The sequence below is a fragment of the Rhinoderma darwinii genome, chromosome 13, assembly GCF_050947455.1.
Source record: "Rhinoderma darwinii isolate aRhiDar2 chromosome 13, aRhiDar2.hap1, whole genome shotgun sequence".
Taxonomy (NCBI): Eukaryota; Metazoa; Chordata; class Amphibia; order Anura; family Rhinodermatidae; genus Rhinoderma; species Rhinoderma darwinii.
Genome location: NC_134699.1, coordinates 18,367,669 through 18,376,392, shown reverse-complemented (window position 1 = coordinate 18,376,392; position 8,724 = coordinate 18,367,669).

The following is an 8,724-nucleotide window of genomic DNA, read 5'->3' as shown; positions in this document are numbered from 1 at the left end:
TCTTCTTCTAAGTCTTTCTTGGTTCTCATATGACTTATTAGACTGGGTTGAAGATCTTGCACCCCATCTTCCTCCACATTTATTGTCCATTCTTCTGTACCATATGTACCTAGTGGATTTTTATCATGGTGACGGACACCCCCTTGTGGTAATTCCCTGCTCTCATCCATGCATTGATTTCAGGGGTTGTCTAGTTTTTATCAACTGTTGGAGATACCAGAACTGGTTGATCCATTGAGATGTTCCTCCTGGCCTGGGTCTAGCTGCCTGATGTCCTCTTCTCTACGTCCTCTTATCTTGCGTAGTGGTCAAATCGATGTCCTATCGGTTGGCATGCTCCTTCCACTTCTAATTTAAATAGATTTTGTCTCCGTAAACCAAATAGATAAAATATCTGCAGAAGAAGAGAGATCCACCACTATTTGTTTTTACATTATCTTTTTTGAGACCCATTAAAGAGACGACCGCAGATTTGGTTTACAAAACCCATTTTAAGAAAGCCGATTTGTGGTTTCTTAGTAAATTGGGAGGAGTGACTAATCTGGGACCTCCACCAAATAGCTAAAGTGGATAGTGGCTACAAAAGAGCGTCTCACTCTCTGGAGGACCCAACATGTTTGTGAATTACTCAGACAGGCCATTGATTTTAATGGGCACCATGTAATGCTTTATCTCCCCTGTTGTGGCACTGCAGGGAAATTGAACACTTGCTGCCAGCTTTCTCTATATATTACAGCTAAGTGCTGGAGGTCTCAGCAGCGGGAAACGCTGTGATCGGCCTATTTTAAGGAGTTCCTTAGAGCAAATAGGGATTGACCAAATCAGACAACCCTTTTAAATGTCTCGTTCAATATCTACGGGTGTGTTTGTAATGGAAAACTACTTTCCTGTATCTTCGAGGTAATGTGCCAGTCTGTTGCCACAGTTTTTATTTAAGGGTTAGGATCTCCTGCAGATGGTGTTTCCGTCTTTCTGCTTATGCTAATGAAACGCACCTTGTTCTACACTAGATTTCAGTACGACTGTTACAGACCTCTGCAAGGCAAGCACCTCTGTGCACACAGCCCTCCCGAGGAGCCGCCTTTCCAAAACAGATGCTGAGATGGTATATGCTGAGGAGCGAGGGAGTATTAATAATTGCCAGTACGCAGGTGCTGCCTGTGGGCATCCCTTACATGGCTCATAAGTGCTGATCTAATATGGATTTGATTTATAGGCAATCATGGGCAGAGGTGGCAGACCTATCCTGCTCAGGGAAACCTTTCGAATGCATGTGGAAGCGGGGGGTATTAATACTCATTAGAAGCTGCCAACAAGACCCCGATCCGCCATGTGATGTTACTTCTCATTAGTTTTCCAATTGCAGTAACCTGGGTTGAACTAATTAATTGATGCTGAAGGTAACCCATGTTCATTAACCAGCCGAAGGTTATTGGGATTAGGAAAATCAATTTGGGGAGGGGGATGCAGTAGGAGTATCGGAAGGCTGAAAACGGTTGTTTGTAGCTTTTTGTTACTAGGTACCTTCTCCCAGGGAGAAATATTTGTGCAACATTCCTGCATTAGGCTGGGTTCACACGACCTATTTTCAGGCGTAAACGAGGCGTATTATGCCTCGTTTTACGCCTGAAAATAGGGCTACAATACGTCGGCAAACATCTGCCCATTCATTTGAATGGGTTTGCCGACGTACTGTGCCGACGACCTGTCATTTACTCGTCGTCGTTTGACAGCTGTCAAACGACGACGCGTAAATGGACTGCCTCGCCAAAGAAGTGCAGGGCACTTCTTTGCCACGTAATTTGAGCTGTTCTTCATTGAACTCAATGAAGCACAGCTCAAGATTTACGAGCATCTCAGAGCGTCTCAGACGCCTCGTAAATTACGAGGAGGAGCATTAACGTGTGAAACGAGGCAGCTGTAAACAGTCTGTCTTTTCACACGTAAATGCCTCTCATCGTGTGAACATACCCTTATAGTTTTTGGTGGCCCCAAAGTACTTGCCAGCCATAGATGCCCCCATAGCTCATCCACAGGGGTGCATCAGCCACAAGCATACCCATTTCATTGCCTACCCTACGTGCCCCTCCCAACAGCCCCAATTGAGTGCTTAGATGTCAGCTGGGAGAGCTGCCATTGGACAGCTGGACGGGCATAAACTCTGCTTCCGTCATGTGACCCCAGTCTTATAAATAGAGGTCACATGACAGGTTGTCTATGCAGTCTGTTGATGCTACCATGGCAACCTCAGGGCAAGCGGTAATGTAAAGAATTTTTACTTAACTGTAGCAGTAAGAAAATCAGAAAAAAGGAAAGAAAAAGCATGACGTATGTTCGAAGTTGTCATTTTTTCAATGCAAACACTTTTCTATGCTTTTTCTAGGACTTATTCCAGATTATCTGCTTTAGAAACGACTTATTTTTGTTAGAAAGATCCTGGTGTCCTGCTTCTGGAACCTCTAGTGATCAGCTGTGATCTGTGGAGGAACCCTTCAGCAAGTGTTCATTTCCCTGCAGCGCCGTCACAGGTGAAGTGAAGCATTACATGGTGCCCATTGAAATCAATCCATTGTCCGTGTAACACAGGGTCCTCCGGAGAGAGAGAGACGCTCTTTGTAGCCACTCCGGCTAGTAGGTGAGCTACAGTATTAGAAATTGCTTTTCTAAACCAGACAAGATATAGAAATTTAGGACCAGCCAATAAATGATAGAATTATAAAAGTCACTGTATAACTATTTCCCAAAAAGGAAAACCTGATTTATGAAGCAGCACCGAGATCCCGTTGATCCAGGAACATATGACCTTCATTACAGCAAATGGACCCAGTTCTTCATTGACTTCGAGCCCCCACCCGTAAAATAAGCGTGACCCAGTGGGCAATGAACTCTCTTGCCCCTGTAAACCTCATAGAGATAGAATAGACTGAATAATAAATCTATTATCCTATAGAATTGTATCCAGGAGTCCTTGATCATCGCCGTGATATATAATATTTACATCATGCTTTCACTCCATCATCTCTCACTTGCTGTCTGCCCCTCCCCCACTCCTCCCTGCCCCAGTCTCAGCCGTCTGTGCTGCTGTTTAATATCTTTTCCTCTGGAGTCAGCGGCTGCTGATCGGATTTCTGTTCCCTTGTAAAGGTCGTGTGATTAATAGCCGCCGCCGGCGCTGCCCCTGTATCAGCTCCTTCTTAGATTGCTGAGTGTTAATCTGCCAAACCGGCAGCTGCCTCCCAAGAGGGGACACAGGGGAAGACGGGCAGATCTGTGCACCTTGTAACCCGTAATATGTCGTACAGGGTCTCCGCTGACCTGACACGTCGCCAGTAGGCCGATTCGTATCTGCCCCGGGGTGACCGGCGCTTACGTATTACATATCTTGTCTCGTTGACCCTCGGAAAAAAATCAATTACTATAAGGATTGAACTTGAGCATTTTATTTATGTAGCGCCAACATTCGGACGCGCCGTACAGAGATGGTCATCACTCACATCGGTCACTGTCCCCATTGTGGCTCACAGTCTAAACTCACACGGGGTAATTTGGAGACTGTATAAAAACAATGCATAGTAACCATCCAAAACGCGCATTTTTTTTCTCTAACCGAACACGTGTATTTGACGCGTTTTTAGAGCCATTATTTGCCGCTCTTTAAATTTGAAGTGATACACGACGTGTAAAACGTGCCAAGAATCGACATGACACTTATTTTTTTGCACCACACGTGCTGGATATACAGAGATGCAAAAATAAAAATGCACTGTATGCACGAACGATGCAAATTCCCGCTTAATCCATGCGGTTTTCATATATATCGCGGTGGGTAAAACGCGTCAAGTGTACGCCGTGTGAACAAGGCCTAAATTTCTAATTAACCATGAAATCAACACAAACACTGGGACAACATGCAAACTCTAGATGGGTCAATTGAGACTGGTTGCTATGGATACACTGCCTAACAACGACAACATTTTATATGGTATTGACACGTGTCCATAGCAACCAGTCTCTCGTATTCTCCACTAAGCTGAGGGTACGGATGAGGCAAGAATGCTGAGCAACACTCAAACCTCCACCTCTTCGTGCCGGATTAATAGCGACAGAACTTAGTGACTCTAATGGGTTCTGTCGGGTTTTCGTCAGGGTGTAGGTGGTTTTTCTGATACAGAGCTCCAAATCCTCTGCAGAGGCAATTTGAATACTAATACTAGATCACGTAGATTTCACTATGTGCCTCAGGGACAACCGGCATTCGCCTCTTCATAAATTTTTCGGATTTTATTCCAGCAGGCTTCATTCTAAGACTAGTGTATGAAACGCCAGTCGTAATAAAATCCCCCTATATCTACGGAGAGTGACGACCGCTATAAAGATATATTATCTGCACAGAATGTCCGACATGATGATAAAAGGTGGACATGAACTTTAAGGCTGGGTTCACACAGTGCAGATTTGCTGCAGATTTTGCAAGCCAAAACCAGAATTGGATCCAGGAGAACAGACCTAGAACACTTTTCCTTTATATATTTCTTCTATTTAGGTTCCGTTCCTGGTTTTGACTTAAAAAACGCATGCAAAATCTGCAGCAAATCTGCACTGTGTGAACCCAGCCTACAGGAGACTTCTCCACTCTCCTGACATGTCTGTTTTAGCAAATAGGTGTATTCCCCCTAGAAATGACAACTGGGCGTTACATTTCTCCTTGTCAATTGGGCGTGTCGCTACACTTACAGCACTGATTGGTCGGTGTCGGGACACACACATTGACGACCGTAATGTTAAGGGTATGTTCACACGCGTTTTACGCCTCGAATTACGCCTGAAATAACGGCTCCATTACGCCTACAAACATCTGCCCATTGCCTGCAATGGGCTTTACGATGTTCTGTTCCCACGAGCCTTTATTTTAAGCGTCGATGTCAAAATACGGCGCGTAAAATGACGGCTCGTCAAAAGAAGTGCAGGACACTTCTTGGGACGTTTTTGGAGGCGTTTTTCATTGACTCCATTGAAAAACAGCTCCAAAAACGGCCGTAAAAAAACGCTGCGAAAAACGCAAGTTGCTACAAAAACGTCTGAAAATCAGGAGCTGTTTTCGCCTGAAAACAGTTCCGAATTTTCAGACGTTTTTGGTCACAGCGTGTGAACATACCCTTACACTCCTGTCATGGTGCTCCAATTGGTTGTCAACCAGCTTTCCTAGAAACAGATCAAGCAACAACAAAAAAAAAGGGCTAAATAGAATTTTTTCTTTTTGATATCCAAGGTCTGGACACCTTTTTTGCATTGTGATGGACCCCTAGGTATAAACTAATGTTACGTGAATGTTATCGCTGATTAAATACTCTGTCCGTTACAGTGACGTTAAAGATTAGATGAATGAAGTTTGAAACTTTTTTTTTTAAGAAACAGCGCCACACTTCTCTATAGGCTGTGTCTGGTAGTGCAGCTCATCCCTATTCAAATGGATAGGGAAGAACTGCAATACCAGACACAGCTTATAGACAAGAGCGGTGCTTTTTCTTGGGGGGGGAGGGGGAGTTGACTCTTTTTTTTCTATTACTGTGACTGGTGGGTAGTTAGCACGTGGCAGATATATTATTTTGAAAAAGTGGTGCGACTAAGAAGAGTTGTGACATGGTGCAAATGTACTCCAACCATGAGGTGGCGTAAGGAAGAAAAATGTGTCTAAGATGCACCAATTATATAATGCCATGTGCGCCATCTTCATACATTTGGCATAATTTCGGCCACTATTGACAAATATGACGTATAATACATATTATATAGGGACTGCTTGATATTTATGTATTGGGGATATATTAATACACTACCTAATTGGTTGGTAGCGTATAAATACATGATGCAGGATTAATACCGCAGTTATGTCATGACTTCATTGTGCTCCAGGATTAGGGCCTGTTCACATCACCGTCCGTGTTCCGTTCAGGGTTTCCGTGAGGTTAACCCCTCAACAGAAAGGCAAACAGAAACCTCAGCTTCTGTTTCCCTCACCATTGATATCAATGGTGACGGAAACCTAGCTAATGGCTTCCGCGTGTCACCGTTGTGACAGGGCTCCGTCGTTCTTGACGGAACCAATAGCGCAGTCGACTGCGCTATTGATTCCCGTCAAAATGACGGAAAGTTGTCACAACGATGACAGGCTCATCGCCCCCTCTGCTGAGGGGTTAACCCGACGGAAACCTAGGACGGAAGCCCTGAACGGAACACAGACGGTGATGTGAACACAGCCTTAATTATTGAGTTTTTTGGCTTAGCGTTGCCTTGTGTTAATATGGCCACTAGGGGCAGCATGCTACCAGCGTCCAGAGATGATATATTGATTACTTAGAATATAATAATATAACAACACCCTCCTACTAATACAGTCATGATGAGAAAAAAAGTTTATATGTGAATAAAATTATTTTCTGCATACTAGAAACGGATATTTATAAATCCAATTTAGGTTTTTCGTGCCACTAAGAACATTTAGATGACTATGGGGTGTTCATAGTGTTGAAGACCAAAAAGAAAGGATTCCTATTGTAGAACTATAGCTTGAAGGGGTTGTCCAGGATTAGAAAAACATGGCTGCTTTCCTACAGTAACAGCACCACACCTGTCCATAGGTAGTTTCTGGTATTGCAACTCAGCTACATTGAAGTGAATGGGGCTGAGGTGCAATACCATACACAACCTGTGGACAGGTGTGGCACTGTCTCCGGAAGAAAGCAGCCATGCGTTTTTAAATCCTGGAAACCCCTTTAAGAGCAATATTATGCACTAATGGATTAGGTGTGAGCTGGGGCATGACGATCTATTGAGACCCTTGTACGGGGTTAACGTGTTGCAGGATTGCATTTTATTCACTACAGAAGTTTTTCTATTCTGTATACCTGACAACTATTACTCTGGCCTTTAGAGTGGTGCCTGAGTCGTAAATGAGCGTAATGGAGAGTAATACTGTACCTAGCGCCTAAAATGCCACCATTCAGTGCCACATAACCGTCTCATAAAATACCCACATAATATTCCCATATAAAGCCATATTGTGAACACATAACAGCATCAAATAGTGTTATGTAGGGCTAACTATCTGGTTCCTACATATTACCACAGCAGGTGCCAAGATTTACGTTCAGACCATGGTAGAGGAAAGGTGGTGGACGCCTGGGGCAATTGCCCTGTTGGGCCATGCTATAGTCTAGCCCTGACAGAGATATGAACTGCAAAACATTGTATATGTCCCTGTGGCCTATTTACAGCCAAAACATCTAATTTTACCAGTCCAGGATCTCAAATCCCCAAGGGACCATTCCCAAAAAAAGTGTGGGTTTATCAGGATGGATGGCTTTAGGTGAAGCTTAGCTTTCAACAACACAGTCCAACTTCGATGTACTAATGTTGGCCATACATATTCGATAAATGTTGGCCAAACCCAACGACTTTGGCAGGATCGCCTGGCAATCTAATGTGTCCTGACTCCACCAATGTTGTGAGAATGAAGGATCGAGAATTGGATTTAACCGTGCCCTATCCTTTGTTCCCCTGGAGATAACCCTTACCAGAGGTGCCTGGCAGCAGCTTACCTCCCTCTCCCGATTAAAATGTTTATGGGGGAGTCGGGGGACAATGTTGTCCTCATACTGAACCCAGAGATGCCAATTGGAAGATGTTGGCCCTATACAGTTAAATGATTGGGGCCTCTTGGATCGTCCCTCTTCTCCGATCCTCCATATGTACCCTACTGTCTACATTTGATGGGCACCTGGAGCAGTGCTGGTTGACAGGAGAGTTTGAGCCCCTTTTTTAGACTCATTTTCCTGGGCCCCTGACTGCAGTACGAACTGTTGTGCCCAGCTTCCGGACACCATAGTCTTCCCAACGTAACCCTAGCCAACGTTGGTGTCACTTTACATACAAGCAACTACCAAGGCTGAAAACCCACTAACTGCATGATCCCAGTACGGGTGGTTTAATAATGAAGCCTATTGAGATAGAAGTCAAGAAAAGTGAGATTTAATAGGAAGCGAATTGTAGAGAATCAATAGAGGAATCTTGCAGAAATTGGTTTTATTATTGATGTCTTTGTCTCGGCTTTAGAGCCAGCGATGAATAAAGTATTATTTTCCTGCAGCCTCTCATAAGGATACATTCACAACGATGGCCTCCCTTAAGATTCGCTTCTCATCTGAGCTATTGTCATACTATTTACGTGTAGAAAATCAGCTAAAAACGCTTCGAACGTCGTTTCTACGAGGGTTTCATAAGCTAAAAGCCACAATATTTACTTGAACCCTTCCATGACCAGAGGCCTCTTCAGGATCTATCAATCTTTCTTATTCTACCACTTGGTACGGAGTGTTTTCTATTTTCTTAAAGAGGTTTTCCCCATGACGAATATCTGTGGCAAGTTGATATGCCATAAACAGGAAGCAACGGTTGCAGACAACACCGGGCCCTGGAGCCAAAGTGGGCTCAAAAAGTCCCTCTGCCCCATGAGAAGGCCCATACTATAAATTACACGTGATAGTTGTGGGGTCTATTACATATTTAGTATTGGAGCACAGGAGCTTTTGTATTGTTGATGGGTGATCCATCCCAATCCAAAGGGGTGATCAGTGGAGGTCTCGGTGTTCGAAACCTCACCAATCTGACATTTATAGCACAAAACATAACATGTATGTTTGTCATAGGAGAACTCCCTTAGGTCTT